The sequence below is a fragment of the Phalangium opilio genome, unplaced genomic scaffold (genome assembly GCF_054372755.1).
Source record: "Phalangium opilio isolate 3A_F unplaced genomic scaffold, DU_Popi_V2 ptg000098l_1, whole genome shotgun sequence".
Classification (NCBI taxonomy): domain Eukaryota; kingdom Metazoa; phylum Arthropoda; class Arachnida; order Opiliones; family Phalangiidae; genus Phalangium; species Phalangium opilio.
The window spans coordinates 1311855-1337115 of NW_028324201.1; the positions used below are offsets into that span (position 1 = coordinate 1311855).

At 43.7% G+C, this 25261-nt stretch overlaps 1 long non-coding RNA gene and 96 other non-coding genes across 97 annotated transcripts in view; all 97 read right to left on the bottom strand.

Annotated features, from left to right (window-relative positions):
* The window catches only part of LOC149632686 (uncharacterized), a 356891-nt gene that overhangs the window by 213183 nt on the left and 118447 nt on the right, over positions 1-25261 (bottom strand). The window lies entirely within an intron of this gene.
* Positions 61-142, bottom strand: TRNAL-UAG (transfer RNA leucine (anticodon UAG)). The gene has a single exon. It is a non-coding gene; the product is annotated as a tRNA-Leu (tRNA).
* On the bottom strand, positions 213-294 carry TRNAL-UAG (transfer RNA leucine (anticodon UAG)). Its single transcript has one exon. It is a non-coding gene; the product is annotated as a tRNA-Leu (tRNA).
* On the bottom strand, positions 364-445 carry TRNAL-UAG (transfer RNA leucine (anticodon UAG)). The gene has a single exon. It is a non-coding gene; the product is annotated as a tRNA-Leu (tRNA).
* TRNAL-UAG (transfer RNA leucine (anticodon UAG)) lies at positions 516-597 on the bottom strand. The gene has a single exon. It is a non-coding gene; the product is annotated as a tRNA-Leu (tRNA).
* Positions 820-901, bottom strand: TRNAL-UAG (transfer RNA leucine (anticodon UAG)). The gene has a single exon. It is a non-coding gene; the product is annotated as a tRNA-Leu (tRNA).
* TRNAL-UAG (transfer RNA leucine (anticodon UAG)) lies at positions 972-1053 on the bottom strand. The gene has a single exon. It is a non-coding gene; the product is annotated as a tRNA-Leu (tRNA).
* TRNAL-UAG (transfer RNA leucine (anticodon UAG)) lies at positions 1427-1508 on the bottom strand. The gene has a single exon. It is a non-coding gene; the product is annotated as a tRNA-Leu (tRNA).
* Positions 1578-1659, bottom strand: TRNAL-UAG (transfer RNA leucine (anticodon UAG)). The gene has a single exon. It is a non-coding gene; the product is annotated as a tRNA-Leu (tRNA).
* On the bottom strand, positions 1730-1811 carry TRNAL-UAG (transfer RNA leucine (anticodon UAG)). Its single transcript has one exon. It is a non-coding gene; the product is annotated as a tRNA-Leu (tRNA).
* Positions 1882-1963, bottom strand: TRNAL-UAG (transfer RNA leucine (anticodon UAG)). The gene has a single exon. It is a non-coding gene; the product is annotated as a tRNA-Leu (tRNA).
* Positions 2034-2115, bottom strand: TRNAL-UAG (transfer RNA leucine (anticodon UAG)). The gene has a single exon. It is a non-coding gene; the product is annotated as a tRNA-Leu (tRNA).
* On the bottom strand, positions 2337-2418 carry TRNAL-UAG (transfer RNA leucine (anticodon UAG)). The gene has a single exon. It is a non-coding gene; the product is annotated as a tRNA-Leu (tRNA).
* On the bottom strand, positions 2489-2570 carry TRNAL-UAG (transfer RNA leucine (anticodon UAG)). The gene has a single exon. It is a non-coding gene; the product is annotated as a tRNA-Leu (tRNA).
* Positions 2641-2722, bottom strand: TRNAL-UAG (transfer RNA leucine (anticodon UAG)). Its single transcript has one exon. It is a non-coding gene; the product is annotated as a tRNA-Leu (tRNA).
* Positions 2793-2874, bottom strand: TRNAL-UAG (transfer RNA leucine (anticodon UAG)). The gene has a single exon. It is a non-coding gene; the product is annotated as a tRNA-Leu (tRNA).
* Positions 2944-3025, bottom strand: TRNAL-UAG (transfer RNA leucine (anticodon UAG)). The gene has a single exon. It is a non-coding gene; the product is annotated as a tRNA-Leu (tRNA).
* Positions 3096-3177, bottom strand: TRNAL-UAG (transfer RNA leucine (anticodon UAG)). The gene has a single exon. It is a non-coding gene; the product is annotated as a tRNA-Leu (tRNA).
* TRNAL-UAG (transfer RNA leucine (anticodon UAG)) lies at positions 3400-3481 on the bottom strand. The gene has a single exon. It is a non-coding gene; the product is annotated as a tRNA-Leu (tRNA).
* Positions 3552-3633, bottom strand: TRNAL-UAG (transfer RNA leucine (anticodon UAG)). The gene has a single exon. It is a non-coding gene; the product is annotated as a tRNA-Leu (tRNA).
* Positions 4008-4089, bottom strand: TRNAL-UAG (transfer RNA leucine (anticodon UAG)). The gene has a single exon. It is a non-coding gene; the product is annotated as a tRNA-Leu (tRNA).
* Positions 4159-4240, bottom strand: TRNAL-UAG (transfer RNA leucine (anticodon UAG)). Its single transcript has one exon. It is a non-coding gene; the product is annotated as a tRNA-Leu (tRNA).
* TRNAL-UAG (transfer RNA leucine (anticodon UAG)) lies at positions 4311-4392 on the bottom strand. Its single transcript has one exon. It is a non-coding gene; the product is annotated as a tRNA-Leu (tRNA).
* TRNAL-UAG (transfer RNA leucine (anticodon UAG)) lies at positions 4615-4696 on the bottom strand. Its single transcript has one exon. It is a non-coding gene; the product is annotated as a tRNA-Leu (tRNA).
* On the bottom strand, positions 4767-4848 carry TRNAL-UAG (transfer RNA leucine (anticodon UAG)). Its single transcript has one exon. It is a non-coding gene; the product is annotated as a tRNA-Leu (tRNA).
* Positions 5374-5455, bottom strand: TRNAL-UAG (transfer RNA leucine (anticodon UAG)). Its single transcript has one exon. It is a non-coding gene; the product is annotated as a tRNA-Leu (tRNA).
* On the bottom strand, positions 5526-5607 carry TRNAL-UAG (transfer RNA leucine (anticodon UAG)). Its single transcript has one exon. It is a non-coding gene; the product is annotated as a tRNA-Leu (tRNA).
* On the bottom strand, positions 5678-5759 carry TRNAL-UAG (transfer RNA leucine (anticodon UAG)). The gene has a single exon. It is a non-coding gene; the product is annotated as a tRNA-Leu (tRNA).
* On the bottom strand, positions 5829-5910 carry TRNAL-UAG (transfer RNA leucine (anticodon UAG)). The gene has a single exon. It is a non-coding gene; the product is annotated as a tRNA-Leu (tRNA).
* On the bottom strand, positions 5981-6062 carry TRNAL-UAG (transfer RNA leucine (anticodon UAG)). The gene has a single exon. It is a non-coding gene; the product is annotated as a tRNA-Leu (tRNA).
* TRNAL-UAG (transfer RNA leucine (anticodon UAG)) lies at positions 6285-6366 on the bottom strand. The gene has a single exon. It is a non-coding gene; the product is annotated as a tRNA-Leu (tRNA).
* TRNAL-UAG (transfer RNA leucine (anticodon UAG)) lies at positions 6437-6518 on the bottom strand. The gene has a single exon. It is a non-coding gene; the product is annotated as a tRNA-Leu (tRNA).
* Positions 6741-6822, bottom strand: TRNAL-UAG (transfer RNA leucine (anticodon UAG)). The gene has a single exon. It is a non-coding gene; the product is annotated as a tRNA-Leu (tRNA).
* TRNAL-UAG (transfer RNA leucine (anticodon UAG)) lies at positions 7197-7278 on the bottom strand. Its single transcript has one exon. It is a non-coding gene; the product is annotated as a tRNA-Leu (tRNA).
* Positions 7348-7429, bottom strand: TRNAL-UAG (transfer RNA leucine (anticodon UAG)). Its single transcript has one exon. It is a non-coding gene; the product is annotated as a tRNA-Leu (tRNA).
* On the bottom strand, positions 7500-7581 carry TRNAL-UAG (transfer RNA leucine (anticodon UAG)). Its single transcript has one exon. It is a non-coding gene; the product is annotated as a tRNA-Leu (tRNA).
* Positions 7803-7884, bottom strand: TRNAL-UAG (transfer RNA leucine (anticodon UAG)). Its single transcript has one exon. It is a non-coding gene; the product is annotated as a tRNA-Leu (tRNA).
* Positions 7955-8036, bottom strand: TRNAL-UAG (transfer RNA leucine (anticodon UAG)). The gene has a single exon. It is a non-coding gene; the product is annotated as a tRNA-Leu (tRNA).
* Positions 8107-8188, bottom strand: TRNAL-UAG (transfer RNA leucine (anticodon UAG)). Its single transcript has one exon. It is a non-coding gene; the product is annotated as a tRNA-Leu (tRNA).
* TRNAL-UAG (transfer RNA leucine (anticodon UAG)) lies at positions 8411-8492 on the bottom strand. Its single transcript has one exon. It is a non-coding gene; the product is annotated as a tRNA-Leu (tRNA).
* Positions 8563-8644, bottom strand: TRNAL-UAG (transfer RNA leucine (anticodon UAG)). The gene has a single exon. It is a non-coding gene; the product is annotated as a tRNA-Leu (tRNA).
* TRNAL-UAG (transfer RNA leucine (anticodon UAG)) lies at positions 9019-9100 on the bottom strand. The gene has a single exon. It is a non-coding gene; the product is annotated as a tRNA-Leu (tRNA).
* TRNAL-UAG (transfer RNA leucine (anticodon UAG)) lies at positions 9170-9251 on the bottom strand. The gene has a single exon. It is a non-coding gene; the product is annotated as a tRNA-Leu (tRNA).
* On the bottom strand, positions 9322-9403 carry TRNAL-UAG (transfer RNA leucine (anticodon UAG)). The gene has a single exon. It is a non-coding gene; the product is annotated as a tRNA-Leu (tRNA).
* Positions 9474-9555, bottom strand: TRNAL-UAG (transfer RNA leucine (anticodon UAG)). Its single transcript has one exon. It is a non-coding gene; the product is annotated as a tRNA-Leu (tRNA).
* On the bottom strand, positions 12529-12610 carry TRNAL-UAG (transfer RNA leucine (anticodon UAG)). The gene has a single exon. It is a non-coding gene; the product is annotated as a tRNA-Leu (tRNA).
* TRNAL-UAG (transfer RNA leucine (anticodon UAG)) lies at positions 12681-12762 on the bottom strand. Its single transcript has one exon. It is a non-coding gene; the product is annotated as a tRNA-Leu (tRNA).
* On the bottom strand, positions 13440-13521 carry TRNAL-UAG (transfer RNA leucine (anticodon UAG)). The gene has a single exon. It is a non-coding gene; the product is annotated as a tRNA-Leu (tRNA).
* TRNAL-UAG (transfer RNA leucine (anticodon UAG)) lies at positions 13743-13823 on the bottom strand. The gene has a single exon. It is a non-coding gene; the product is annotated as a tRNA-Leu (tRNA).
* TRNAL-UAG (transfer RNA leucine (anticodon UAG)) lies at positions 13894-13975 on the bottom strand. The gene has a single exon. It is a non-coding gene; the product is annotated as a tRNA-Leu (tRNA).
* TRNAL-UAG (transfer RNA leucine (anticodon UAG)) lies at positions 14046-14127 on the bottom strand. Its single transcript has one exon. It is a non-coding gene; the product is annotated as a tRNA-Leu (tRNA).
* TRNAL-UAG (transfer RNA leucine (anticodon UAG)) lies at positions 14197-14278 on the bottom strand. The gene has a single exon. It is a non-coding gene; the product is annotated as a tRNA-Leu (tRNA).
* On the bottom strand, positions 14348-14429 carry TRNAL-UAG (transfer RNA leucine (anticodon UAG)). Its single transcript has one exon. It is a non-coding gene; the product is annotated as a tRNA-Leu (tRNA).
* TRNAL-UAG (transfer RNA leucine (anticodon UAG)) lies at positions 14786-14867 on the bottom strand. The gene has a single exon. It is a non-coding gene; the product is annotated as a tRNA-Leu (tRNA).
* TRNAL-UAG (transfer RNA leucine (anticodon UAG)) lies at positions 14937-15018 on the bottom strand. Its single transcript has one exon. It is a non-coding gene; the product is annotated as a tRNA-Leu (tRNA).
* On the bottom strand, positions 15544-15625 carry TRNAL-UAG (transfer RNA leucine (anticodon UAG)). Its single transcript has one exon. It is a non-coding gene; the product is annotated as a tRNA-Leu (tRNA).
* TRNAL-UAG (transfer RNA leucine (anticodon UAG)) lies at positions 15696-15777 on the bottom strand. The gene has a single exon. It is a non-coding gene; the product is annotated as a tRNA-Leu (tRNA).
* Positions 15848-15929, bottom strand: TRNAL-UAG (transfer RNA leucine (anticodon UAG)). The gene has a single exon. It is a non-coding gene; the product is annotated as a tRNA-Leu (tRNA).
* Positions 15999-16080, bottom strand: TRNAL-UAG (transfer RNA leucine (anticodon UAG)). The gene has a single exon. It is a non-coding gene; the product is annotated as a tRNA-Leu (tRNA).
* On the bottom strand, positions 16151-16232 carry TRNAL-UAG (transfer RNA leucine (anticodon UAG)). The gene has a single exon. It is a non-coding gene; the product is annotated as a tRNA-Leu (tRNA).
* TRNAL-UAG (transfer RNA leucine (anticodon UAG)) lies at positions 16455-16536 on the bottom strand. The gene has a single exon. It is a non-coding gene; the product is annotated as a tRNA-Leu (tRNA).
* On the bottom strand, positions 16607-16688 carry TRNAL-UAG (transfer RNA leucine (anticodon UAG)). Its single transcript has one exon. It is a non-coding gene; the product is annotated as a tRNA-Leu (tRNA).
* On the bottom strand, positions 16911-16992 carry TRNAL-UAG (transfer RNA leucine (anticodon UAG)). Its single transcript has one exon. It is a non-coding gene; the product is annotated as a tRNA-Leu (tRNA).
* TRNAL-UAG (transfer RNA leucine (anticodon UAG)) lies at positions 17367-17448 on the bottom strand. Its single transcript has one exon. It is a non-coding gene; the product is annotated as a tRNA-Leu (tRNA).
* On the bottom strand, positions 17518-17599 carry TRNAL-UAG (transfer RNA leucine (anticodon UAG)). The gene has a single exon. It is a non-coding gene; the product is annotated as a tRNA-Leu (tRNA).
* On the bottom strand, positions 17670-17751 carry TRNAL-UAG (transfer RNA leucine (anticodon UAG)). The gene has a single exon. It is a non-coding gene; the product is annotated as a tRNA-Leu (tRNA).
* Positions 17973-18054, bottom strand: TRNAL-UAG (transfer RNA leucine (anticodon UAG)). The gene has a single exon. It is a non-coding gene; the product is annotated as a tRNA-Leu (tRNA).
* TRNAL-UAG (transfer RNA leucine (anticodon UAG)) lies at positions 18125-18206 on the bottom strand. The gene has a single exon. It is a non-coding gene; the product is annotated as a tRNA-Leu (tRNA).
* On the bottom strand, positions 18277-18358 carry TRNAL-UAG (transfer RNA leucine (anticodon UAG)). Its single transcript has one exon. It is a non-coding gene; the product is annotated as a tRNA-Leu (tRNA).
* TRNAL-UAG (transfer RNA leucine (anticodon UAG)) lies at positions 18429-18510 on the bottom strand. The gene has a single exon. It is a non-coding gene; the product is annotated as a tRNA-Leu (tRNA).
* TRNAL-UAG (transfer RNA leucine (anticodon UAG)) lies at positions 18580-18661 on the bottom strand. The gene has a single exon. It is a non-coding gene; the product is annotated as a tRNA-Leu (tRNA).
* On the bottom strand, positions 18732-18813 carry TRNAL-UAG (transfer RNA leucine (anticodon UAG)). The gene has a single exon. It is a non-coding gene; the product is annotated as a tRNA-Leu (tRNA).
* On the bottom strand, positions 18884-18965 carry TRNAL-UAG (transfer RNA leucine (anticodon UAG)). The gene has a single exon. It is a non-coding gene; the product is annotated as a tRNA-Leu (tRNA).
* TRNAL-UAG (transfer RNA leucine (anticodon UAG)) lies at positions 19188-19269 on the bottom strand. Its single transcript has one exon. It is a non-coding gene; the product is annotated as a tRNA-Leu (tRNA).
* On the bottom strand, positions 19340-19421 carry TRNAL-UAG (transfer RNA leucine (anticodon UAG)). The gene has a single exon. It is a non-coding gene; the product is annotated as a tRNA-Leu (tRNA).
* TRNAL-UAG (transfer RNA leucine (anticodon UAG)) lies at positions 19796-19877 on the bottom strand. Its single transcript has one exon. It is a non-coding gene; the product is annotated as a tRNA-Leu (tRNA).
* On the bottom strand, positions 19947-20028 carry TRNAL-UAG (transfer RNA leucine (anticodon UAG)). Its single transcript has one exon. It is a non-coding gene; the product is annotated as a tRNA-Leu (tRNA).
* On the bottom strand, positions 20099-20180 carry TRNAL-UAG (transfer RNA leucine (anticodon UAG)). The gene has a single exon. It is a non-coding gene; the product is annotated as a tRNA-Leu (tRNA).
* On the bottom strand, positions 20251-20332 carry TRNAL-UAG (transfer RNA leucine (anticodon UAG)). The gene has a single exon. It is a non-coding gene; the product is annotated as a tRNA-Leu (tRNA).
* TRNAL-UAG (transfer RNA leucine (anticodon UAG)) lies at positions 20555-20636 on the bottom strand. The gene has a single exon. It is a non-coding gene; the product is annotated as a tRNA-Leu (tRNA).
* Positions 20707-20788, bottom strand: TRNAL-UAG (transfer RNA leucine (anticodon UAG)). Its single transcript has one exon. It is a non-coding gene; the product is annotated as a tRNA-Leu (tRNA).
* Positions 21466-21547, bottom strand: TRNAL-UAG (transfer RNA leucine (anticodon UAG)). Its single transcript has one exon. It is a non-coding gene; the product is annotated as a tRNA-Leu (tRNA).
* On the bottom strand, positions 21769-21849 carry TRNAL-UAG (transfer RNA leucine (anticodon UAG)). Its single transcript has one exon. It is a non-coding gene; the product is annotated as a tRNA-Leu (tRNA).
* Positions 21920-22001, bottom strand: TRNAL-UAG (transfer RNA leucine (anticodon UAG)). The gene has a single exon. It is a non-coding gene; the product is annotated as a tRNA-Leu (tRNA).
* On the bottom strand, positions 22072-22153 carry TRNAL-UAG (transfer RNA leucine (anticodon UAG)). The gene has a single exon. It is a non-coding gene; the product is annotated as a tRNA-Leu (tRNA).
* TRNAL-UAG (transfer RNA leucine (anticodon UAG)) lies at positions 22223-22304 on the bottom strand. The gene has a single exon. It is a non-coding gene; the product is annotated as a tRNA-Leu (tRNA).
* Positions 22374-22455, bottom strand: TRNAL-UAG (transfer RNA leucine (anticodon UAG)). Its single transcript has one exon. It is a non-coding gene; the product is annotated as a tRNA-Leu (tRNA).
* TRNAL-UAG (transfer RNA leucine (anticodon UAG)) lies at positions 22812-22893 on the bottom strand. The gene has a single exon. It is a non-coding gene; the product is annotated as a tRNA-Leu (tRNA).
* TRNAL-UAG (transfer RNA leucine (anticodon UAG)) lies at positions 22963-23044 on the bottom strand. Its single transcript has one exon. It is a non-coding gene; the product is annotated as a tRNA-Leu (tRNA).
* On the bottom strand, positions 23115-23196 carry TRNAL-UAG (transfer RNA leucine (anticodon UAG)). Its single transcript has one exon. It is a non-coding gene; the product is annotated as a tRNA-Leu (tRNA).
* TRNAL-UAG (transfer RNA leucine (anticodon UAG)) lies at positions 23267-23348 on the bottom strand. Its single transcript has one exon. It is a non-coding gene; the product is annotated as a tRNA-Leu (tRNA).
* On the bottom strand, positions 23570-23651 carry TRNAL-UAG (transfer RNA leucine (anticodon UAG)). The gene has a single exon. It is a non-coding gene; the product is annotated as a tRNA-Leu (tRNA).
* TRNAL-UAG (transfer RNA leucine (anticodon UAG)) lies at positions 23722-23803 on the bottom strand. The gene has a single exon. It is a non-coding gene; the product is annotated as a tRNA-Leu (tRNA).
* Positions 23874-23955, bottom strand: TRNAL-UAG (transfer RNA leucine (anticodon UAG)). The gene has a single exon. It is a non-coding gene; the product is annotated as a tRNA-Leu (tRNA).
* On the bottom strand, positions 24634-24715 carry TRNAL-UAG (transfer RNA leucine (anticodon UAG)). Its single transcript has one exon. It is a non-coding gene; the product is annotated as a tRNA-Leu (tRNA).
* TRNAL-UAG (transfer RNA leucine (anticodon UAG)) lies at positions 24937-25018 on the bottom strand. Its single transcript has one exon. It is a non-coding gene; the product is annotated as a tRNA-Leu (tRNA).
* Positions 25089-25170, bottom strand: TRNAL-UAG (transfer RNA leucine (anticodon UAG)). Its single transcript has one exon. It is a non-coding gene; the product is annotated as a tRNA-Leu (tRNA).

The following is a 25261-nucleotide window of genomic DNA, read 5'->3' on the forward strand; positions in this document are numbered from 1 at the left end:
GGTCACCTCAGACTAATGAGAAAGAGCTTCATATTATTAATCCTAGAAAACAAAATAGGCTGATAGAGGTGGGATTCGAATCCACGCCCCTGAAGAGACTGGTGCCTAAAACCAGCGCCTTAGACCGCTCGGCCACTCTACCTAGAATCAAACGTCACCTCAGACTAATAAGAAAGAGCTTCATATTATTAATCCTAGAAAACAAAATAGGCTGATAGAGGTGGGATTCGAACCCACGCCACTGAAGAGTCTGGTGCCTAAAACCAGCGCCTCAGACCACTCGGCCACTCTACCTCACAGCAATAGCAAACTCAGTCTATAAAGCAAAGGCTTCATATTATTAATCTTAGAAAACAAAATTGCTGATAGAGGTGGGATTCGAACCCACGCCCCCGAAGAGACTGGTGCCTAAAACCAGCGCCTTAGACCACTCGGCCACTCTCCCTGAAAGCAACAGCAAACTCAGTCTATTAAGCAAAAGCTTCATATTATTAATCTTAGAAAACAAAATAGGCTGATAGAGGTGGGATTCGAACCCACGCCCCCGAAGAGACTGGTGCCTAAAACCAGCGCCTTAGACCACTCGGCCACTCTACCTAGAAACAAACGTCACCTCAGACTAATAAGCAAAAGATTCATATTATTAATGTTAGAAAACAAAATCGACTGATAGAGGTGGGATTCGAACCCACGCCCCCGAAGAGACTGGTGCCTTAAAACAGCGTGTTAGACCACTCGGCCACTCTACCTGAAAGCAATAGCAAACTCAGTCTATAAAGCAAAAGCTTCATATTATTAATCTTAGAAAACAAAATAGGCTGATAGATGTGGGATTCGAACCCACGCCCCCGAAGAGACTGGTGCCTAAAACCAGCGCCTTAGACCACTCGGCCACTCTACCTAGAAACAAACGTCACCTCAGACTAATAAGCAAATGGTTCATATTATTAATCGAAGAAAACAAAACAAGCTGATAGAGGTGGGATTCGAACCCACGCCCCCGAAGAGACTGGTGCCTAAAACCAGCGCCTTAGACCACTCGGCCACTCTACCTGAAAGCAATAGCAAACTCAGTCTATTAAGCAAAAGCTTCATATTATTAGTCTTAGAAAACAAAATAGGCTGATAGAGGTGGGTTTCGAATCCACGCCCCGAAGAGACTGGTGCCTTAAAACAGCGTGTTAGACCACTCGGCCATTCTACCTGAGAGCAATAGCAAACTAAGTCTATTAAGCAAAGGCTTCATATTTTTAATCTTAGAAAACAAAATAGGCTGATAGAGGTAGGTTTCGAATCCACGCCCCCGAAGAGACTGGTGCCTAAAACCAGCGCCTTAGACCGCTCGGCCAATCTACCTAGAAACAAACGTCACCTCAGACTAATAAGAAAGAGCTTCATATTATTAATCCTAGAAAAAAAAATAGGCTGATAGAGGTGGGATTCGAACCCACGCCACTGAAGAGTCTGGTGCCTAAAACCAGCGCCTCAGACCACTCGGCCACTCTACCTCACAGCAATAGCAAACTCAGTCTATAAAGCAAAAGCTTCATATTATTAATCTTAGAAAACAAAATGGCTGATAGAGATGGGATTCGAACCCACGCCCCCGAAGAGACTGGTGCCTAAAAGCAGCGCCTTAGACCACTCGGCCACTCTACCTGAAAGCAATAGCAAACTCAGTCTATTAAGCAAAAGCTTCATATTATTAATCTTAGAAAACAAAATAGGCTGATAGAGGTGGGATTCGAACCCACGCCCCCGAAGAGACTGGTGCCTAAAACCAGCGCCTTAGACCACTCGGACACTCTACCTGAAAGCAACAGCAAACTCAGTCTATTAAGCAAAAGCTTCATATTATTAATCTTAGAAAACAAAATAGGCTGATAGAGGTGGGATTCGAACCCACGCCCCCGAAGAGACTGGTGCCTAAAACCAGCGCCTTAGACCACTCGGCCACTCTACCTAATAACAAACGTCACCTCAGACTAATAAGCAAAAGATTCATATTATTAATGTTAGAAAACAAAATCGACTGATAGAGGTGGGATTCGAACCCACGCCCCCGAAGAGACTGGTGCCTAAAACCAGCGCCTTAGACCACTCGGCCACTCTACCTGGAAACAAAGGTCACCTCAGACTAACAAGAAAGAGCTTCATATTATTAATCCTAGAAAACAAAATATGCTGATAGAGGTGGGATTCGAACCCACGCCACTGAAGAGTCTGGTGCTTAAAACCAGCGCCTCAGACCACTCGGCCACTCTACCTCACAGCAATAGCAAACTCAGTCTATAAAGCAAAAGCTTCATATTATTAATCTTAGAAAACAAAATGGCTGATAGAGGTGGGATTCGAACCCACGCCCCCGAAGAGACTGGTGCCTAAAAGCAGCGCCTTAGACCACTCGGCCACTCTACCTGAAAGCAATAACAAACTCAGTCTATTAAGCAAAAGCTTCATATTATTAATCTTAGAAAACAAAATAGGCTGATAGAGGTGGGATTCGAACCCACGCCCCCGAAGAGACTGGTGCCTAAAACCAGCGCCTTAGACCACTCGGCCACACTACCTGGAAACAAAGGTCACCTCAGACTAATGAGAAAGAGCTTCATATTATTAATCCTAGAAAACAAAATAGGCTGATAGAGGTGGGATTCGAATCCACGCCCCTGAAGAGACTGGTGCCTAAAACCAGCGCCTTAGACCGCTCGGCCACTCTACCTAGAATCAAACGTCACCTCAGACTAATAAGAAAGAGCTTCATATTATTAATCCTAGAAAACAAAATAGGCTGATAGAGGTGGGATTCGAACCCACGCCACTGAAGAGTCTGGTGCCTAAAACCAGCGCCTCAGACCACTCGGCCACTCTACCTCACAGCAATAGCAAACTCAGTCTATAAAGCAAAGGCTTCATATTATTAATCTTAGAAAACAAAATTGCTGATAGAGGTGGGATTCGAACCCACGCCCCCGAAGAGACTGGTGCCTAAAACCAGCGCCTTAGACCACTCGGCCACTCTCCCTGAAAGCAACAGCAAACTCAGTCTATTAAGCAAAAGCTTCATATTATTAATCTTAGAAAACAAAATAGGCTGATAGAGGTGGGATTCGAACCCACGCCCCCGAAGAGACTGGTGCCTAAAACCAGCGCCTTAGACCACTCGGCCACTCTACCTAGAAACAAACGTCACCTCAGACTAATAAGCAAAAGATTCATATTATTAATGTTAGAAAACAAAATCGACTGATAGAGGTGGGATTCGAACCCACGCCCCCGAAGAGACTGGTGCCTTAAAACAGCGTGTTAGACCACTCGGCCACTCTACCTGAAAGCAAAAGCAAACTCAGTCTATAAAGCAAAAGCTTCATATTATTAATCTTAGAAAACAAAATAGGCTGATAGATGTGGGATTCGAACCCACGCCCCCGAAGAGACTGGTGCCTAAAACCAGCGCCTTAGACCACTCGGCCACTCTACCTAGAAACAAACGTCACCTCAGACTAATAAGCAAATGGTTCATATTATTAATCGAAGAAAACAAAACAAGCTGATAGAGGTGGGATTCGAACCCACGCCCCCGAAGAGACTGGTGCCTAAAACCAGCGCCTTAGACCACTCGGCCACTCTACCTGAAAGCAATAGCAAACTCAGTCTATTAAGCAAAAGCTTCATATTATTAGTCTTAGAAAAAAAAATAGGCTGATAGAGGTGGGTTTCGAATCCACGCCCCCGAAGAGACTGGTGCCTTAAAACAGCGTGTTAGACCACTCGGCCATTCTACCTGAGAGCAATAGCAAACTAAGTCTATTAAGCAAAGGCTTCATATTTTTAATCTTAGAAAACAAAATAGGCTGATAGAGGTAGGTTTCGAATCCACGCCCCCGAAGAGACTGGTGCCTAAAACCAGCGCCTTAGACCGCTCGGCCACTCTACCTAGAAACAAACGTCACCTCAGACTAATAAGAAAGAGCTTCATATTATTAATCCTAGAAAACAAAATAGGCTGATAGAGGTGGGATTCGAACCCACGCCACTGAAGAGTCTGGTGCCTAAAACCAGCGCCTCAGACCACTCGGCCACTCTACCTCACAGCAATAGCAAACTCAGTCTATAAAGCAAAAGCTTCATATTATTAATCTTAGAAAACAAAAATGCTGATAGAGGTGGGATTCGAACCCACGCCCCCGAAGAGACTGGTGCCTAAAACCAGCGCCTTAGACCACTCGGCCACTCTCCCTGAAAGCAACAGCAAACTCAGTCTATTAAGCAAAAGCTTCATATTATTAATCTTAGAAAACAAAATAGGCTGATAGAGGTGGGATTCGAACCCACGCCCCCGAAGAGACTGGTGCCTAAAACCAGCGCCTTAGACCACTCGGCCACTCTACCTAGAAACAAACGTCACCTCAGACTAATAAGCAAAAGATTCATATTATTAATGTTAGAAAACAAAATCGACTGATAGAGGTGGGATTCGAACCCACGCCCCCGAAGAGACTGGTGCCTTAAAACAGCGTGTTAGACCACTCGGCCACTCTACCTGAAAGCAATAGCAAACTCAGTCTATTAAGCAAAAGCTTCATATTATTAATCTTAGAAAACAAAATAGGCTGATAGATGTGGGATTCGAACCCACGCCCCCGAAGAGACTGGTGCCTAAAACCAGCGCCTTAGACCACTCGGCCACTCTACCTAGAAACAAACGTCACCTCAGACTAATAAGCAAATGGTTCATATTATTAATCGAAGAAAACAAAACAAGCTGATAGAGGTGGGATTCGAACCCACGCCCCCGAAGAGACTGGTGCCTAAAACCAGCGCCTTAGACCACTCGGCCACTCTACCTGAAAGCAATAGCAAACTCAGTCTATTAAGCAAAAGCTTCATATTATTAGTCTTAGAAAACAAAATAGGCTGATAGAGGTGGGTTTCGAATCCACGCCCCCGAAGAGACTGGTGCCTTAAAACAGCGTGTTAGACCACTCGGCCACTCTACCTGAGAGCAATAGCAAACTAAGTCTATTAAGCAAAGGCTTCATATTTTTAATCTTAGAAAACAAAATAGGCTGATAGAGGTAGGTTTCGAATCCACGCCCCCGAAGAGACTGGTGCCTAAAACCATCGCCTTAGACCACTCGGCCACTCTACCTGGAAACAAAGGTCACCTCAGACTAATAAGAAAGAGCTTCATATTATTAATCCTAGAAAACAAAATATGCTGATAGAGGTGGGATTCGAACCCACGCCACTGAAGAGTCTGGTGCTTAAAACCAGCGCCTCAGACCACTCGGCCACTCTACCTCACAGCAATAGCAAACTCAGTCTATAAAGCAAAAGCTTCATATTATTAATCTTAGAAAACAAAATGGCTGATAGAGGTGGGATTCGAACCCACGCCCCCGAAGAGACTGGTGCCTAAAAGCAGCGCCTTAGACCACTCGGCCACTCTACCTAAAAGCAATAGCAAACTCAGTCTATTAAGCAAAAGCTTCATATTATTAATCTTAGAAAACAAAATAGGCTGATAGAGGTGGGATTCGAACCCACGCCCCCGAAGAGACTGGTGCCTAAAACCAGCGCCTTAGACCACTCGGCCACTCTACCTGGAAACAAAGGTCACCTCAGACTAATAAGAAAGAGCTTCATATTATTAATCCTAGAAAACAAAATAGGCTGATAGAGGTGGGATTCGAACCCACGCCACTGAAGAGTCTGGTGCCTAAAACCAGCGCCTCAGACCACTCGGCCACTCTACCTCAGAGCAATAGCAAACTCAGTCTATAAAGCAAAGGCTTCATATTATTAATCTTAGAAAACAAAATTGCTGATAGAGGTGGGATTCGAACCCACGCCCCCGAAGAGACTGGTGCCTAAAACCAGCGCCTTAGACCACTCGGCCACTCTCCCTGAAAGCAACAGCAAACTCAGTCTATTAAGCAAAAGCTTCATATTATTAATCTTAGAAAACAAAATAGGCTGATAGAGGTGGGATTCGAACCCACGCCCCCGAAGAGACTGGTGCCTAAAACCAGCGCCTTAGACCACTCGGCCACTCTACCTAGAAACAAACGTCACCTCAGACTAATAAGCAAAATATTCATATTATTAATGTTAGAAAACAAAATCGACTGATAGAGGTGGGATTCGAACCCACGCCCCCGAAGAGACTGGTGCCTTAAAACAGCGTGTTAGACCACTCGGCCACTCTACCTGAAAGCAATAGCAAACTCAGTCTATAAAGCAAAAGCTTCATATTATTAATCTTAGAAAACAAAATAGGCTGATAGATGTGGGATTCGAACCCACGCCCCCGAAGAGACTGGTGCCTAAAACCAGCGCCTTAGACCACTCGGCCACTCTACCTAGAAACAAACGTCACCTCAGACTAATAAGCAAATGGTTCATATTATTAATCGAAGAAAACAAAACAAGCTGATAGAGGTGGGATTCGAACCCACGCCCCCGAAGAGACTTGTGCCTAAAACCAGCGCCTTAGACCACTCGGCCACTCTACCTGAAAGCAATAGCAAACTCAGTCTATTAAGCAAAAGCTTCATATTATTAGTCTTAGAAAACAAAATAGGCTGATAGAGGTGGGTTTCGAATCCACGCCCCCGAAGAGACTGGTGCCTTAAAACAGCGTGTTAGACCACTCGGCCACTCTACCTGAAAGCAACAGCAAACTCAGTCTATTAAGCAAAAGCTTCATATTATTAATCTTAGAAAACAAAATAGGCTGATAGAGGTGGGATTCGAACCCACGCCCCCGAAGAGACTGGTGCCTAAAACCAGCGCCTTAGACCACTCGGCCACTCTACCTGAAAGCAATAGCAAACTCAGTCTATTAAGCAAAAGCTTCATATTATTAGTCTTAGAAAACAAAATAGGCTGATAGAGGTGGGTTTCGAATCCACGCCCCCGAAGAGACTGGTGCCTTAAAACAGCGTGTTAGACCACTCGGCCACTCTACCTGAGAGCAATAGCAAACTAAGTCTATTAAGCAAAGGCTTCATATTTTTAATCTTAGAAAACAAAATAGGCTGATAGAGGTAGGTTTCGAATCCACGCCCCCGAAGAGACTGGTGCCTAAAACCAGCGCCTTAGACCGCTCGGCCACTCTACCTAGAAACAAACGTCACCTAAGACTAATAAGAAAGAGCTTCATATTATTAATCCTAGAAAACAAAATAGGCTGATAGAGGTGGGATTCGAACCCACGCCACTGAAGAGTCTGGTGCCTAAAACCAGCGCCTCAGACCACTCGGCCACTCTACCTCACAGCAATAGCAAACTCAGTCTATAAAGCAAAAGCTTCATATTATTAATCTTAGAAAACAAAATGGCTGATAGAGGTGGGATTCGAACCCACGCCCCCGAAGAGACTGGTGCCTAAAAGCAGCGCCTTAGACCACTCGGCCACTCTACCTGAAAGCAATAGCAAACTCAGTCTATTAAGCAAAAGCTTCATATTATTAATCTTAGAAAACAAAATAGGCTGATAGAGGTGGGATTCGAACCCACGCCCCCGAAGAGACTGGTGCCTAAAACCAGCGCCTTAGACCACTCGGCCACTCTACCTGGAAACAAAGGTCACCTCAGACTAATAAGAAAGAGCTTCATATTATTAATCCTAGAAAACAAAATATGCTGATAGAGGTGGGATTCGAACCCACGCCACTGAAGAGTCTGGTGCTTAAAACCAGCGCCTCAGACCACTCGGCCACTCTACCTCACAGCAATAGCAAACTCAGTCTATAAAGCAAAAGCTTCATATTATTAATTTTAGAAAACAAAATGGCTGATAGAGGTGGGATTCGAACCCACGCCCCCGAAGAGACTGGTGCCTAAAAGCAGCGCCTTAGACCACTCGGCCACTCTACCTGAAAGCAATAGCAAACTCAGTCTATTAAGCAAAAGCTTCATATTATTAATCTTAGAAAACAAAATAAGCTGATAGATGTGGGATTCGAATCCACGCCCCTGAAGAGACTGGTGCCTAAAACCAGCGCCTTAGACCACTCGGCCACTCTACCTGAAAGCAACAGCAAACTCAGTCTATTAAGCAAAAGCTTCATATTATTAATCTTAGAAAACAAAATAGGCTGATAGAGGTGGGATTCGAACCCACGCCCCCGAAGAGACTGGTGCCTAAAACCAGCGCCTTAGACCACTCGGCCACTCTACCTAGAAACAAACGTCACCTCAGACTAATAAGCAAAAGATTCATATTATTAATGTTAGAAAACAATATCAACTGATAGAGGTGGGATTCGAACCCACGCCCCCGAAGAGACTGGTGCCTTAAAACAGCGTGTTAGACCACTCGGCCACTCTACCTGAAAGCAATAGCAAACTCAGTCTATTAAGCAAAAGCTTCATATTATTAATCTTAGAAAACAAAATAGGCTGATAGATGTGGGATTCGAACCCACGCCCCCGAAGAGACTGGTGCCTAAAACCAGCGCCTTAGACCACTCGGCCACTCTACCTAGAAACAATCGTCACCTCAGACTAATAAGCAAATGGTTCATATTATTAATCGAAGAAAACAAAACAAGCTGATAGAGGTGGGATTCGAACCCACGCCCCCGAAGAGACTGGTGCCTAAAACCAGCGCCTTAGACCACTCGGCCACTCTACCTGAAAGCAATAGCAAACTCAGTCTATTAAGCAAAAGCTTCATATTATTAGTCTTAGAAAACAAAATAGGCTGATTGAGGTGGGTTTCGAATCCACGCCCCCGAAGAGACTGGTGCCTTAAAACAGCGTGTTAGACCACTCGGCCACTCTACCTGAGAGCAATAGCAAACTAAGTCTATTAAGCAAAGGCTTCATATTTTTAATCTTAGAAAACAAAATAGGCTGATAGAGGTAGGTTTCGAATCCACGCCCCCGAAGAGACTGGTGCCTAAAACCAGCGCCTTAGACCACTCGGCCACTCTACCTGGAAACAAAGGTCACCTCAGACTAATAAGAAAGAGCTTCATATTATTAATCCTAGAAAACAAAATAGGCTGATAGAGGTGGGATTCGAACCCACGCCACTGAAGAGTCTGGTGCCTAAAACCAGCGCCTCAGACCACTCGGCCACTCTACCTCACAGCAATAGCAAACTCAGTCTATAAAGCAAAAGCTTCATATTATTAATCTTAGAAAACAAAATTGCTGATAGAGGTGGGATTCGAACCCACGCCCCCGAAGAGACTGGTGCCTAAAACCAGCGCCTTAGACCACTCGGCCACTCTACCTGAAAGCAACAGCAAATTCAGTCTATTAAGCAAAAGCTTCATATTATTAATCATAGAAAACAAAATAGGCTGATAGAGGTGGGATTCGAACCCACGCCCCCGAAGAGACTGGTGCCTAAAACCAGCGCCTTAGACCACTCGGCCACTCTACCTGAAAGCAACAGCAAACTCAGTCTATTAAGCAAAAGCTTCATATTATTAATCTTAGAAAACAAAATAGGCTGATAGAGGTGGGATTCGAACCCACGCCCCCGAAGAGACTGGTGCCTAAAACCAGCGCCTTAGACCACTCGGCCACTCTACCTAGAAACAAACGTCACCTCAGACTAATAAGCAAAAGATTCATATTATTAATGTTAGAAAACAATATCGACTGATAGAGGTGGGATTCGAACCCACGCCCCCGAAGAGACTGGTGCCTTAAAACAGCGTGTTAGACCACTCGGCCACTCTACCTGAAAGCAATAGCAAACTCAGTCTATTAAGCAAAAGCTTCATATTATTAATCTTACACTGTAAAAAATAACCGTACTGTCTAGTACCTTTAAAGGTATTTTTCAATGCATCCCCAGACGTACCTATATAGGTACTACAAAATACCGTTGTGTAAGGGTACTATGAAATACCTCTTGAAGAAGGTACTTTTGAGGACTACAAGGTATTTTGTGATCCCGTAATGGGTATCATTTAAACCTCAACAAAGGTCGGAATAAAACTTTCAAATTGTGAAAGGTACTCCTTATTACCGAAAAGGGTACCTGTTAACACTCAAAAAGGTTCGATAATATACTTCTAAAGGTATTTTGTGCTACCGAATTAGGTGTCAAATAAAACCCACAAACAGGTCTACACTGTAAAAAATAACCGTACTGTCTAGAACCTTTAAAGGAATTTTTCGATGCATCCCCAGACGTACCTATAAAGGTACTACAAAATACCGTTGTGTAAAGGTACTCTAAAATACCTCTTTATCAAGGTATTTTGTGATACCGAAATAGGTATCATTTAAACCCGAACAAGGCAACAAAGGTCAGAATAATACTTTAAAATTTTGAAAGGTACTCCTTATTACCGAAAGGGGTACCTGTTAATACTCAGAAAGGTTCGAAAATATACTTTTAAAGGTATTTTGAGATACCGAATTAGGTGTCAAATAAAACCCACAAACAGAACTAAATTATATTTTCGCGCCATCAGAAATATAGGCGGCACATTTGAAACTGGTAAGCTTTTCCTTAATTACCACGGGCTTGAATCATTCTTAGACAAGGTAAGCAATAGACCACTTCTATGTTACTGAGACGGAAAGACGCGAGGGTTAAATTTTCCCTTCCTTCTCGCCTTTTAGTGTCTGTAGGCTCGCAGCACGAGTGTAAATTTTTGTCATCCATCTCGCCTTTTAGTGTCTGTGCTGTAGGCTTACAGGATCATGAAAGTAAGCAAGGGATCAACCGCTATAGATTTGCCCAAGTTTTGCTTACCCCTTGTTAAGGAAGGTGTGGCACTGTTACATCAAAATAGTAATTGAGGGTCACATATACATGGATATTTTCTGAATGGCGACTGAAGACGTACGCTCGGATTCAAACCTTTATATTAATTATGTATACCTTATATTATAATTGTACGAAATTTAAATGATGTAACGTATGCTAATGTACATAACTGTAGAAGAAAATAATTAGTATTAATTATATCTATTTAAATATTTAAGAAAAACCACTAGCAAGGATGCTTGCGATTGAAATTTAAATCTCGGGTAGAAAACCACTACCCTATTAGGTGGAAGACCTAAAACTAAACCTAACCGAAACTTTTCTTTATGCTTATATATAATATTCCAACAGCGATTCCTTCTGCGCTGTCATTACTAGTGCTAATGGTGAAGTGAGCAGTGTTAGAGAATTTGGACTAGAAGTATTATATCATGTATTATACTTTACTCTAGTAGTGTTAGAAATAATCAGCAGACCGGAGCTAAAAAATCCCTCTAAAGGGATCTGTTAAGTCCTTTTCTACATCCAGGGTACGATAAAATACCGCCAGAAGCGCTGAAACTCTAAAAGGTTTCATTACATACCTTATTTTCCCGAAATACCTTTTTCGAAATCATTTAATACCCGCACTGTGAGACAACTAATAAAATACGTTCATGGGTACTAAAAAGGTCCCGGGGGTATTTTCTAGTACCTTCAAAATACCTTTTTTTTTAACAGTGTAAATTATACTTTCGCGCCATCAAAAATATTTGCGCCACATTTGAAACTGGTAAACTTTCCTTTATTACCGCGGGCTTGAATCATTTTCAGACATGGTAAGCAATACACCACTTCGATGCAAATGAGACTGAAAGACACGAGAGTAATATTTTCCTTCCATCTCAACTTTTAGTGTCTGTGTTGTGGGCTTACGGGATGAGGGAAAAAATTTTGGTTTCCATCTCGCCTTTAAGTGTCTGCGCCATAGGCTTGCGGGGTCGTGAGAGTTCGCATAGTAAGCAAGGGATTAACCACTCTACATTTCCCGATACTATATTTAGCTTCCCCTTGTTAAGGAAGGTGTGATACTGTTATAGTGTAAAGGTAATTCAGGGTCACATATACATGGATATTTTCTGAATGGCGACTGAAGGCGTAAGCTCGGATTCAAACCTTTATATTAACTATGTAAGACTTATATCATAATTGTATTGCCTTTAAATGATGTAACGTATGCTAGTGTACATAGCTGTCAAAGAAAATAATTAATGTTAATTATATGTAATTATATATTTAAGAAAAACCACTAGCTAGGAAACTTGAGATTGAAATTGAAATCTCGGGTAGAAAACCACTACCCTATTCTACCCTACCGAACCTATTCTTTATGGTTATTAATAATATTCCAACAGAGATTTCTTCTACGCTGTCATTACTAGTGCTACTGGTGAAGTAAACAGTTAGTGTTAGAGAATTTGGGCTTGAAGTATTATATCATGTATTTTACTTTAGTAGTGTTAATTATAATCAGCACGCCGGAACTAAAATCTCCCTCTAAAGGAGTCTGTTAAGTCCTTTTCTACTTCCAGGGTACGATAACATACCAGCAGAAGCGCAGAAACTCTAAAAGGTTTCATTATATACCTTATATTTCCAAAATACCTTTTTCGAAATCATTTAATACCCGCACTGTGAGACAACTAATAAAATACGTTCATGGGTACTAAAAAGGTCGCGGAGGTATTTTATAGTACCTTCAAAATACCTTTATTTTTAACAGTGTAGAAAACAAAATAGGCTGATAGATGTGGGATTCGAACCCACGCCCCCGAAGAGACTGGTGCCTAAAACCAGCGCCTTAGACCACTCGGCCACTCTACCTAGAAACAATCGTCACCTCAGACTAATAAGCAAATGGTTCATATTATTAATCGAAGAAAACAAAACAAGCTGATAGAGGTGGGATTCGAACCCACGCCCCCGAAGAGACTGGTGCCTAAAACCAGCGCCTTAGACCACTCGGCCACTCTACCTGAAAGCAATAGCAAACTCAGTCTATTAAGCAAAAGCTTCATATTATTAGTCTTAGAAAACAAAATAGGCTGATTGAGGTGGGTTTCGAATCCACGCCCCCGAAGAGACTGGTGCCTTAAAACAGCGTGTTAGACCACTCGGCCACTCTACCTGAGAGCAATAGCAAACTAAGTCTATTAAGCAAAGGCTTCATATTTTTAATCTTAGAAAACAAAATAGGCTGATAGAGGTAGGTTTCGAATCCACGCCCCCGAAGAGACTGGTGCCTAAAACCAGCGCCTTAGACCACTCGGCCACTCTACCTGGAAACAAAGGTCACCTCAGACTAATAAGAAAGAGCTTCATATTATTAATCCTAGAAAACAAAATATGCTGATAGAGGTGGGATTCGAACCCACGCCACTGAAGAGTCTGGTGCTTAAAACCAGCGCCTCAGACCACTCGGCCACTCTACCTCACAGCAATAGCAAACTCAGTCTATAAAGCAAAAGCTTCATATTATTAATCTTAGAAAACAAAATGGCTGATAGAGGTGGGATTCGAACCCACGCCCCCGTAGAGACTGGTGCCTAAAAGCACCGCCTTAGACCACTCGGCCACTCTACCTGAAAGCAATAGCAAACTCAGTCTATTAAGCAAAAGCTTCATATTATTAATCTTAGAAAACAAAATAGGCTGATAGAGGTGGGATTCGAACCCACGCCCCCGAAGAGACTGGTGCCTAAAACCAGCGCCTTAGACCACTCGGCCACTCTACCTGGAAACAAAGGTCACCTCAGACTAATAAGAAAGAGCTTCATATTATTAATCCTAGAAAACAAAATATGCTGATAGAGGTGGGATTCGAACCCACGCCACTGAAGAGTCTGGTGCTTAAAACCAGCGCCTCAGACCACTCGGCCACTCTACCTCACAGCAATGGCAAACTCAGTCTATAAAGCAAAAGCTTCATATTATTAATTTTAGAAAACAAAATTGCTGATAGAGGTGGGATTCGAACCCACGCCCCGAAGAGACTGGTGCCTAAAAGCAGCGCCTTAGACCACTCGGCCACTCTACCTGAAAGCAATAGCAAACTCAGTCTATTAAGCAAAAGCTTCATATTATTAATCTTAGAAAACAAAATAGGCTGATAGATGTGGGATTCGAATCCACGCCCCTGAAGAGACTGGTGCCTAAAACCAGCGCCTTAGACCACTCGGCCACTCTACCTAGAAATAAACGTCACCTCAGACTAATAAGAAAGAGCTTCATATTATTAATCCTAGAAAACAAAATAGGCTGATAGAGGTGGGATTCGAACCCACGCCACTGAAGAGTCTGGTGCCTAAAACCAGCGCCTCAGACCACTCGGCCACTCTACCTCACAGCAATAGCAAACTCAGTCTATAAGGCAAAAGCTTCATATTATTAATCTTAGAAAACAAAATGGCTGATAGAGGTGGGATTCGAACCCACGCCCCCGAAGAGTCTGGTGCCTAAAACCAGCGCCTCAGACCACTCGGCCGCTCTACCTCACAGCAATAGCAACCTCAGTCTATAAAGCAAAAGCTTCATATTATTAATCTTAGAAATCAAATTGGCTGATAGAGGTGGGATTCGAACCCACGCCCCCGAAGAGACTGGTGCCTAAAACCAGCGCCTTAGACCGCTCGGCCACTCTACCTGGATAAAAAGAAACCTCATACTAATAAGCAAATGGTTCATATTATTAATCGAAGTAAACAAAACAAGCTGATAGAGGTTGGATTCGATCCCACGCCCCGAACAGACTGGTGCCAAAAATCAGCGCCTTAAACCATTCGGCCACTCTAACTGAGAATCAAAAGTCTTCTCAGACTTATTATTAATCGAAGAAAACAAAACAAGCTGGTAGAGCTGGGATTCGAACCCACGCCCCCAAAGAGACTGGTGCCTAAAACAAGCGTCTTAGACCACTCGGCCACTCTACCTGGAAACAAAGGTCACCTCAGACTAATAAGAAAGAGCTTCATATTATTAATCCTAGAAAACAAAATAGGCTGATAGAGGTGGGATTCGAACCCACGCCCCTGAAGAGTCTGGTGCCTAAAACCAGCGCCTCAGACCACTCGGCCACTCTACCTCACAGCAATAGCAAACTCAGTCTATAAAGCAAAAGCTTCATATTATTAATCGAAGAAAACAAAATGCCTGATAGAGGTGGGATTCGAACCCACGCCCCCGAAGAGACTGGTGCCTAAAACCAGCGCCTTAGACCACTCGGCCACTCTACCTGAAAGCAATAGCAAACTCAGTCTATTAAGCAAAAGCTTCATATTATTAGTCTTAGAAAACAAAATAGGCTGATAGAGGTGGGTTTCGAATCCACGCCCCCGAAGAGACTGGTGCCTTAAAACAGCGTGTTAGACCACTCGGCCACTCTACCTGAGAGCAATAGCAAACTAAGTCTATTAAGCAAAGGCTTCATATTTTTAATCTTAGAAAACAAAATAGGCTGATAGAGGTAGGTTTCGAATCCACGCCCCCGAAGAGACTGGTGCCTAAAACCATCGCCTTAGACCACTCGGCCACTCTACCTGGAAACAAAGGTCACCTCAGACTAATAAGAAAGAGCTTCATATTATTAATCCTAGAAAACAAAATATGCTGATAGAGGTGGGATTCGAACCCACGCCACTGAAGAGTCTGGTGCTTAAAACCAGCGCCTCAGACCACTCGGCCACTCTACCTCACAGCAATAGCAAACTCAGTCTATAAAGCAAAAGCTTCATATTATTAATCTTAGAAAACAAAATGGCTGATAGAGGTGGGATTCGAACCCACGCCCCCGAAGAGACTGGTGCCTAAAAGCAGCGCCTTAGACCACTCGGCCACTCTACCTAAAAGCAATAGCAAACTCAGTCTATTAAGCAAAAGCTTCATATTATTAATCTTAGAAAACAAAATAGGCTGATAGAGGTGGGATTCGAACCCACGCCCCCGAAGAGACTGGTGCCTAAAACCAGCGCCTTAGACCACTCGGCCACTCTACCTGGAAACAAAGGTCACCTCAGACTAATAAGAAAGAGCTTCATATTATTAATCCTAGAAAACAAAATAGGCTGATAGAGGTGGGATTCGAACCCACGCCACTGAAGAGTCTGGTGCCTAAAACCAGCGCCTCAGACCACTCGGCCACTCTACCTCAGAGCAATAGCAAACTCAGTCTATAAAGCAAAGGCTTCATATTATTAATCTTAGAAAACAAAATTGCTGATAGAGGTGGGATTCGAACCCACGCCCCCGAAGAGACTGGTGCCTAAAACCAGCGCCTTAGACCACTCGGCCACTCTCCCTGAAAGCAACAGCAAACTCAGTCTATTAAGCAAAAGCTTCATATTATTAATCTTAGAAAACAAAATAGGCTGATAGAGGTGGGATTCGAACCCACGCCCCCGAAGAGACTGGTGCCTAAAACCAGCGCCTTAGACCACTCGGCCACTCTACCTAGAAACAAACGTCACCTCAGACTAATAAGCAAAATATTCATATTATTAATGTTAGAAAACAAAATCGACTGATAGAGGTGGGATTCGAACCCACGCCCCCGAAGAGACTGGTGCCTTAAAACAGCGTGTTAGACCACTCGGCCACTCTACCTGAAAGCAATAGCAAACTCAGTCTATAAAGCAAAAGCTTCATATTATTAATCTTAGAAAACAAAATAGGCTGATAGATGTGGGATTCGAACCCACGCCCCCGAAGAGACTGGTGCCTAAAACCAGCGCCTTAGACCACTCGGCCACTCTACCTAGAAACAAACGTCACCTCAGACTAATAAGCAAATGGTTCATATTATTAATCGAAGAAAACAAAACAAGCTGATAGAGGTGGGATTCGAACCCACGCCCCCGAAGAGACTTGTGCCTAAAACCAGCGCCTTAGACCACTCGGCCACTCTACCTGAAAGCAATAGCAAACTCAGTCTATTAAGCAAAAGCTTCATATTATTAGTCTTAGAAAACAAAATAGGCTGATAGAGGTGGGTTTCGAATCCACGCCCCCGAAGAGACTGGTGCCTTAAAACAGCGTGTTAGACCACTCGGCCACTCTACCTGAAAGCAACAGCAAACTCAGTCTATTAAGCAAAAGCTTCATATTATTAATCTTAGAAAACAAAATAGGCTGATAGAGGTGGGATTCGAACCCACGCCCCCGAAGAGACTGGTGCCTAAAACCAGCGCCTTAGACCACTCGGCCACTCTACCTGAAAGCAATAGCAAACTCAGTCTATTAAGCAAAAGCTTCATATTATTAGTCTTAGAAAACAAAATAGGCTGATAGAGGTGGGTTTCGAATCCACGCCCCCGAAGAGACTGGTGCCTTAAAACAGCGTGTTAGACCACTCGGCCACTCTACCTGAGAGCAATAGCAAACTAAGTCTATTAAGCAAAGGCTTCATATTTTTAATCTTAGAAAACAAAATAGGCTGATAGAGGTAGGTTTCGAATCCACGCCCCCGAAGAGACTGGTGCCTAAAACCAGCGCCTTAGACCGCTCGGCCACTCTACCTAGAAACAAACGTCACCTCAGACTAATAAGAAAGAGCTTCATATTATTAATCCTAGAAAACAAAATAGGCTGATAGAGGTGGGATTCGAACCCACGCCACTGAAGAGTCTGGTGCCTAAAACCAGCGCCTCAGACCACTCGGCCACTCTACCTCACAGCAATAGCAAACTCAGTCTATAAAGCAAAAGCTTCATATTATTAATCTTAGAAAACAAAATGGCTGATAGAGGTGGGATTCGAACCCACGCCCCCGAAGAGACTGGTGCCTAAAAGCAGCGCCTTAGACCACTCGGCCACTCTACCTGAAAGCAATAGCAAACTCAGTCTATTAAGCAAAAGCTTCATATTATTAATCTTAGAAAACAAAATAGGCTGATAGAGGTGGGATTCGAACCCACGCCCCCGAAGAGACTGGTGCCTAAAACCAGCGCCTTAGACCACTCGGCCACTCTACCTGGAAACAAAGGTCACCTCAGACTAATAAGAAAGAGCTTCATATTATTAATCCTAGAAAACAAAATATGCTGATAGAGGTGGGATTCGAACCCACGCCACTGAAGAGTCTGGTGCTTAAAACCAGCGCCTCAGACCACTCGGCCACTCTACCTCACAGCAATAGCAAACTCAGTCTATAAAGCAAAAGCTTCATATTATTAATTTTAGAAAACAAAATGGCTGATAGAGGTGGGATTCGAACCCACGCCCCCGAAGAGACTGGTGCCTAAAAGCAGCGCCTTAGACCACTCGGCCACTCTACCTGAAAGCAATAGCAAACTCAGTCTATTAAGCAAAAGCTTCATATTATTAATCTTAGAAAACAAAATAAGCTGATAGATGTGGGATTCGAATCCACGCCCCTGAAGAGACTGGTGCCTAAAACCAGCGCCTTAGACCACTCGGCCACTCTACCTGAAAGCAACAGCAAACTCAGTCTATTAAGCAAAAGCTTCATATTATTAATCTTAGAAAACAAAATAGGCTGATAGAGGTGGGATTCGAACCCTCGCCCCCGAAGAGACTGGTGCCTAAAACCAGCGCCTTAGACCACTCGGCCACTCTACCTGGAAACAAAGGTCACCTCAGACTAATAAGAAAGAGCTTCATATTATTAATCCTAGAAAACAAAATAGGCTGATAGAGGTGGGATTCGAACCCACGCCACTGAAGAGTCTGGTGCCTAAAACCAGCGCCTCAGACCACTCGGCCACTCTACCTCACAGCAATAGCAAACTCAGTCTATAAAGCAAAAGCTTCATATTATTAATCTTAGAAAACAAAATTGCTGATAGAGGTGGGATTCGAACCCACGCCCCCGAAGAGACTGGTGCCTAAAACCAGCGCCTTAGACCACTCGGCCACTCTACCTGAAAGCAACAGCAAATTCAGTCTATTAAGCAAAAGCTTCATATTATTAATCTTAGAAAACAAAATAGGCTGATAGAGGTGGGATTCGAACCCACGCCCCCGAAGAGACTGGTGCCTAAAACCAGCGCCTTAGACCACTCGGCCACTCTACCTGAAAGCAACAGCAAACTCAGTCTATTAAGCAAAAGCTTCATATTATTAATCTTAGAAAACAAAATAGGCTGATAGAGGTGGGATTCGAACCCACGCCCCCGAAGAGACTGGTGCCTAAAACCAGCGCCTTAGACCACTCGGCCACTCTACCTAGAAACAAACGTCACCTCAGACTAATAAGCAAAAGATTCATATTATTAATGTTAGAAAACAATATCAACTGATAGAGGTGGGATTCGAACCCACGCCCCCGAAGAGACTGGTGCCTTAAAACAGCGTGTTAGACCACTCGGCCACTCTACCTGAAAGCAATAGCAAACTCAGTCTATTAAGCAAAAGCTTCATATTATTAATCTTAGAAAACAAAATAGGCTGATAGATGTGGGATTCGAACCCACGCCCCCGAAGAGACTGGTGCCTAGAACCAGCGCCTTAGACCACTCGGCCACTCTACCTAGAAACAATCGTCACCTCAGACTAATAAGCAAATGGTTCATATTATTAATCGAAGAAAACAAAACAAGCTGATAGAGGTGGGATTCGAACCCACGCCCCCGAAGAGACTGGTGCCTAAAACCAGCGCCTTAGACCACTCGGCCACTCTACCTGAAAGCAATAGCAAACTCAGTCTATTAAGCAAAAGCTTCATATTATTAGTCTTAGAAAACAAAATAGGCTGATTGAGGTGGGTTTCGAATCCACGCCCCCGAAGAGACTGGTGCCTTAAAACAGCGTGTTAGACCACTCGGCCACTCTACCTGAGAGCAATAGCAAACTAAGTCTATTAAGCAAAGGCTTCATATTTTTAATCTTAGAAAACAAAATAGGCTGATAGAGGTAGGTTTCGAATCCACGCCCCCGAAGAGACTGGTGCCTAAAACCAGCGCCTTAGACCACTCGGCCACTCTACCTGGAAACAAAGGTCACCTCAGACTAATAAGAAAGAGCTTCATATTATTAATCCTAGAAAACAAAATAGGCTGATAGAGGTGGGATTCGAACCCACGCCACTGAAGAGTCTGGTGCCTAAAACCAGCGCCTCAGACCACTCGGCCACTCTACCTCACAGCAATAGCAAACTCAGTCTATAAAGCAAAAGCTTCATATTATTAATCTTAGAAAACAAAATTGCTGATAGAGGTGGGATTCGAACCCACGCCCCCGAAGAGACTGGTGCCTAAAACCAGCGCCTTAGACCACTCGGCCACTCTACCTGAAAGCAACAGCAAATTCAGTCTATTAAGCAAAAGCTTCATATTATTAATCTTAGAAAACAAAATAGGCTGATAGAGGTGGGATTCGAACCCACGCCCCCGAAGAGACTGGTGCCTAAAACCAGCGCCTTAGACCACTCGGCCACTCTACCTGAAAGCAACAGCAAACTCAGTCTATTAAGCAAAAGCTTCATATTATTAATCTTAGAAAACAAAATAGGCTGATAGAGGTGGGATTCGAACCCACGCCCCCGAAGAGACTGGTGCCTAAAACCAGCGCCTTAGACCACTCGGCCACTCTACCTAGAAACAAACGTCACCTCAGACTAATAAGCAAAAGATTCATATTATTAATGTTAGAAAACAATATCGACTGATAGAGGTGGGATTCGAACCCACGCCCCCGAAGAGACTGGTGCCTTAAAACAGCGTGTTAGACCACTCGGCCACTCTACCTGAAAGCAATAGCAAACTCAGTCTATTAAGCAAAAGCTTCATATTATTAATCTTAGAAAACAAAATAGGCTGATAGATGTGGGATTCGAACCCACGCCCCCGAAGAGACTGGTGCCTAAAACCAGCGCCTTAGACCACTCGGCCACTCTACCTAGAAACAATCGTCACCTCAGACTAATAAGCAAATGGTTCATATTATTAATCGAAGAAAACAAAACAAGCTGATAGAGGTGGGATTCGAACCCACGCCCCCGAAGAGACTGGTGCCTAAAACCAGCGCCTTAGACCACTCGGCCACTCTACCTGAAAGCAATAGCAAACTCAGTCTATTAAGCAAAAGCTTCATATTATTAGTCTTAGAAAACAAAATAGGCTGATTGAGGTGGGTTTCGAATCCACGCCCCCGAAGAGACTGGTGCCTTAAAACAGCGTGTTAGACCACTCGGCCACTCTACCTGAGAGCAATAGCAAACTAAGTCTATTAAGCAAAGGCTTCATATTTTTAATCTTAGAAAACAAAATAGGCTGATAGAGGTAGGTTTCGAATCCACGCCCCCGAAGAGACTGGTGCCTAAAACCAGCGCCTTAGACCACTCGGCCACTCTACCTGGAAACAAAGGTCACCTCAGACTAATAAGAAAGAGCTTCATATTATTAATCCTAGAAAACAAAATATGCTGATAGAGGTGGGATTCGAACCCACGCCACTGAAGAGTCTGGTGCTTAAAACCAGCGCCTCAGACCACTCGGCCACTCTACCTCACAGCAATAGCAAACTCAGTCTATAAAGCAAAAGCTTCATATTATTAATCTTAGAAAACAAAATGGCTGATAGAGGTGGGATTCGAACCCACGCCCCCGTAGAGACTGGTGCCTAAAAGCACCGCCTTAGACCACTCGGCCACTCTACCTGAAAGCAATAGCAAACTCAGTCTATTAAGCAAAAGCTTCATATTATTAATCTTAGAAAACAAAATAGGCTGATAGAGGTGGGATTCGAACCCACGCCCCCGAAGAGACTGGTGCCTAAAACCAGCGCCTTAGACCACTCGGCCACTCTACCTGGAAACAAAGGTCACCTCAGACTAATAAGAAAGAGCTTCATATTATTAATCCTAGAAAACAAAATATGCTGATAGAGGTGGGATTCGAACCCACGCCACTGAAGAGTCTGGTGCTTAAAACCAGCGCCTCAGACCACTCGGCCACTCTACCTCACAGCAATGGCAAACTCAGTCTATAAAGCAAAAGCTTCATATTATTAATTTTAGAAAACAAAATTGCTGATAGAGGTGGGATTCGAACCCACGCCCCGAAGAGACTGGTGCCTAAAAGCAGCGCCTTAGACCACTCGGCCACTCTACCTGAAAGCAATAGCAAACTCAGTCTATTAAGCAAAAGCTTCATATTATTAATCTTAGAAAACAAAATAGGCTGATAGATGTGGGATTCGAATCCACGCCCCTGAAGAGACTGGTGCCTAAAACCAGCGCCTTAGACCACTCGGCCACTCTACCTAGAAATAAACGTCACCTCAGACTAATAAGAAAGAGCTTCATATTATTAATCCTAGAAAACAAAATAGGCTGATAGAGGTGGGATTCGAACCCACGCCACTGAAGAGTCTGGTGCCTAAAACCAGCGCCTCAGACCACTCGGCCACTCTACCTCACAGCAATAGCAAACTCAGTCTATAAGGCAAAAGCTTCATATTATTAATCTTAGAAAACAAAATGGCTGATAGAGGTGGGATTCGAACCCACGCCCCCGAAGAGTCTGGTGCCTAAAACCAGCGCCTCAGACCACTCGGCCGCTCTACCTCACAGCAATAGCAACCTCAGTCTATAAAGCAAAAGCTTCATATTATTAATCTTAGAAATCAAATTGGCTGATAGAGGTGGGATTCGAACCCACGCCCCCGAAGAGACTGGTGCCTAAAACCAGCGCCTTAGACCGCTCGGCCACTCTACCTGGATAAAAAGAAACCTCATACTAATAAGCAAATGGTTCATATTATTAATCGAAGTAAACAAAACAAGCTGATAGAGGTTGGATTCGATCCCACGCCCCGAACAGACTGGTGCCAAAAATCAGCGCCTTAAACCATTCGGCCACTCTAACTGAGAATCAAAAGTCTTCTCAGACTTATTATTAATCGAAGAAAACAAAACAAGCTGGTAGAGCTGGGATTCGAACCCACGCCCCCAAAGAGACTGGTGCCTAAAACAAGCGTCCTAGACCACTCGGCCACTCTACCTGGAAACAAAGGTCACCTCAGACTAATAAGAAAGAGCTTCATATTATTAATCCTAGAAAACAAAATAGGCTGATAGAGGTGGGATTCGAACCCACGCCCCTGAAGAGTCTGGTGCCTAAAACCAGCGCCTCAGACCACTCGGCCACTCTACCTCACAGCAATAGCAAACTCAGTCTATAAAGCAAAAGCTTCATATTATTAATCTTAGAAAACAAAATGCCTGATAGAGGTGGGATTCGAACCCACGCCCCCGAAGAGACTGGTGCCTAAAAGCAGCGCCTTAGACCACTCGGCCACTCTACCTGAAAGCAATAGCAAACTCAGTCTATTAAGCAAAAGCTTCATATTATTAATCTTAGAAAACAAAATAGGCTGATAGAGGTGGGATTCGAACCCACGCCCCCGAAGCGACTGGTGCCTAAAACCAGCGCCTTAGACCACTCGGCCACTCTACCTGGAAACAAAGGTCACCTCAGACTAATAAGAAAGAGCTTCATATTATTAATCCTAGAAAACAAAATGGGCTGATAGAGGTGGGATTCGAACCCACGCCCCTGAAGAGTCTGGTGCCTAAAACCAGCGCCTCAGACCACTCGGCCACTCTACCTCACAGCAATAGCAAACTCAGTCTATAAAGCAAAAGCTTCATATTATTAATCTTAGAAAACAAAATGGCTGATATAGGTGGGATTCGAACCCACGCCCCCGAAGAGATTGGTGCCTAAAAGCAGCGCCTTAGACCACTCGGCCACTCTACCTCAAAGCAATAGCAAACTCAGTCTATTAAGCAAAAGCTTCATATTATTAATCTTAGAAAACAAAATAGGCTGATAGATGTGGGATTCGAACCCACGCCCCCGAAGAGACTGGTGCCTAAAACCAGCGCCTTAGACCACTCGGCCACTCTACCTAGAAACAAACGTCACCTCAGACTAATAAGCAAAAGATTCATATTATAAATGTTAGAAAACAAAATGGACTGATAGAGGTAGGATTCGAACCCACGCCCCCGAAGAGACTGGTGCCTAAAACCAGCGCCTTAGACCGCTCGGCCACTCTACCTGGAAACAAAAGCCACCTCATACTAATAAGCAAATTGTTCTTATTATTAATCGAAGAAAACAAAACAAGCTGATAGAGGTGGGATTCGAACCCACGCCCCCGAAGAGACTGGTGCCTAAAACCAGCGCCTTAGACCACTCGGCCACTCAACCTGGAAGCAATAGCAAACTCAGTCTATTAAGCAAAAGCTTCATATTATTAGTCTTAGAAAACAAAATAGGCTGATAGAGGTGGGTTTCGAATCCACGCCCCCGAAGAGACTGGTGCCTTAAAACTGCGTGTTAGACCACTCGGCCACTCTACCTGAGAGCAATAGCAAACTAAGTCTATTAAGCAAAGGCTTCATATTTTTAATCTTAGAAAACAAAATAGGCTGATAGAGGTGGGTTTCGAATCCACGCCCCCGAAGAGACTGGTGCCTTAAAACAGCGTGTTAGACCACTCGGCCACTCTACCTGAGAGCAATAGCAAACTAAGTCTATTGAGCAAAAGATTCATATTATTAATCCTAGAAAACAAAATGGACTGATAGAGGTGGGATTCGAACCAACGCCCCCCGAAGACAATGTTGCCTTAAACCAGCGTCTTAGACAACTCTTCTACAATACCTGGAATTAATAAACAACACAGACTAATAAGAAAAAGCTTCATATTATTAATCCTAGAAAACAAAATAGGCTGATAGAGGTGGGATTTGAACCCTCGCCCCCGAAGAGACTGGTGCCTAAAACCAGCGCCTCTGACCACTCAGCCACTCTACCTGAAAGCAATAGCAAACTCAGTCTATTAAGCAAAAGCTTCATATTATTAATCTTAGAAAACAAAATGGCTGACAGAGGTGGGATTCGAACCCACGCTCCCGAAGAGACTGGTGCCTAAAACCAGCGCCTTAGACCGCTCGGCCACTCTACCTTGAATAAAATTCACCTCATACTAATATGCAAATGGGTCATATTATTAATCGAAGTAAACAAAACAAGCAGATAGAGGTGGGATTCGATCCCACGAACCGAACAGACTGGTGCCAAAAATCAGCTCCTTAAACCATTCGGCCACTCTAACTGGGAATCAAAAGTCTTCTCAGACTTATAAGCAAAAGCTTCATATTATTAATCCTAGAAAACAAAATAAACTGATAAAGGTGGGATTCGAACCCACGCCCCCGAAGAGTCTGGTGCCTAAAACCAGCGCCTCAGACCACTCGGCCACTCTACCTGAGAACAATAGCAAACTCAGTCTATTAAGCAAAAGCTTCATATTATTAGTCTTAGAAAACAAAATAGGCTAATAGAGGTGGGATTCGAACCCACGCTCCCGAAGAGACTGGTGCCTAAAACCAGCGCCTTAGACCGCTCGGCCACTCTACCTGGAAACAACAGTCACCTCATACTAATAAGCAAATGGTTCATATTATTAATCGAAGTAAACAAAACAAGCTGATAGAGGTGGGATTCGATC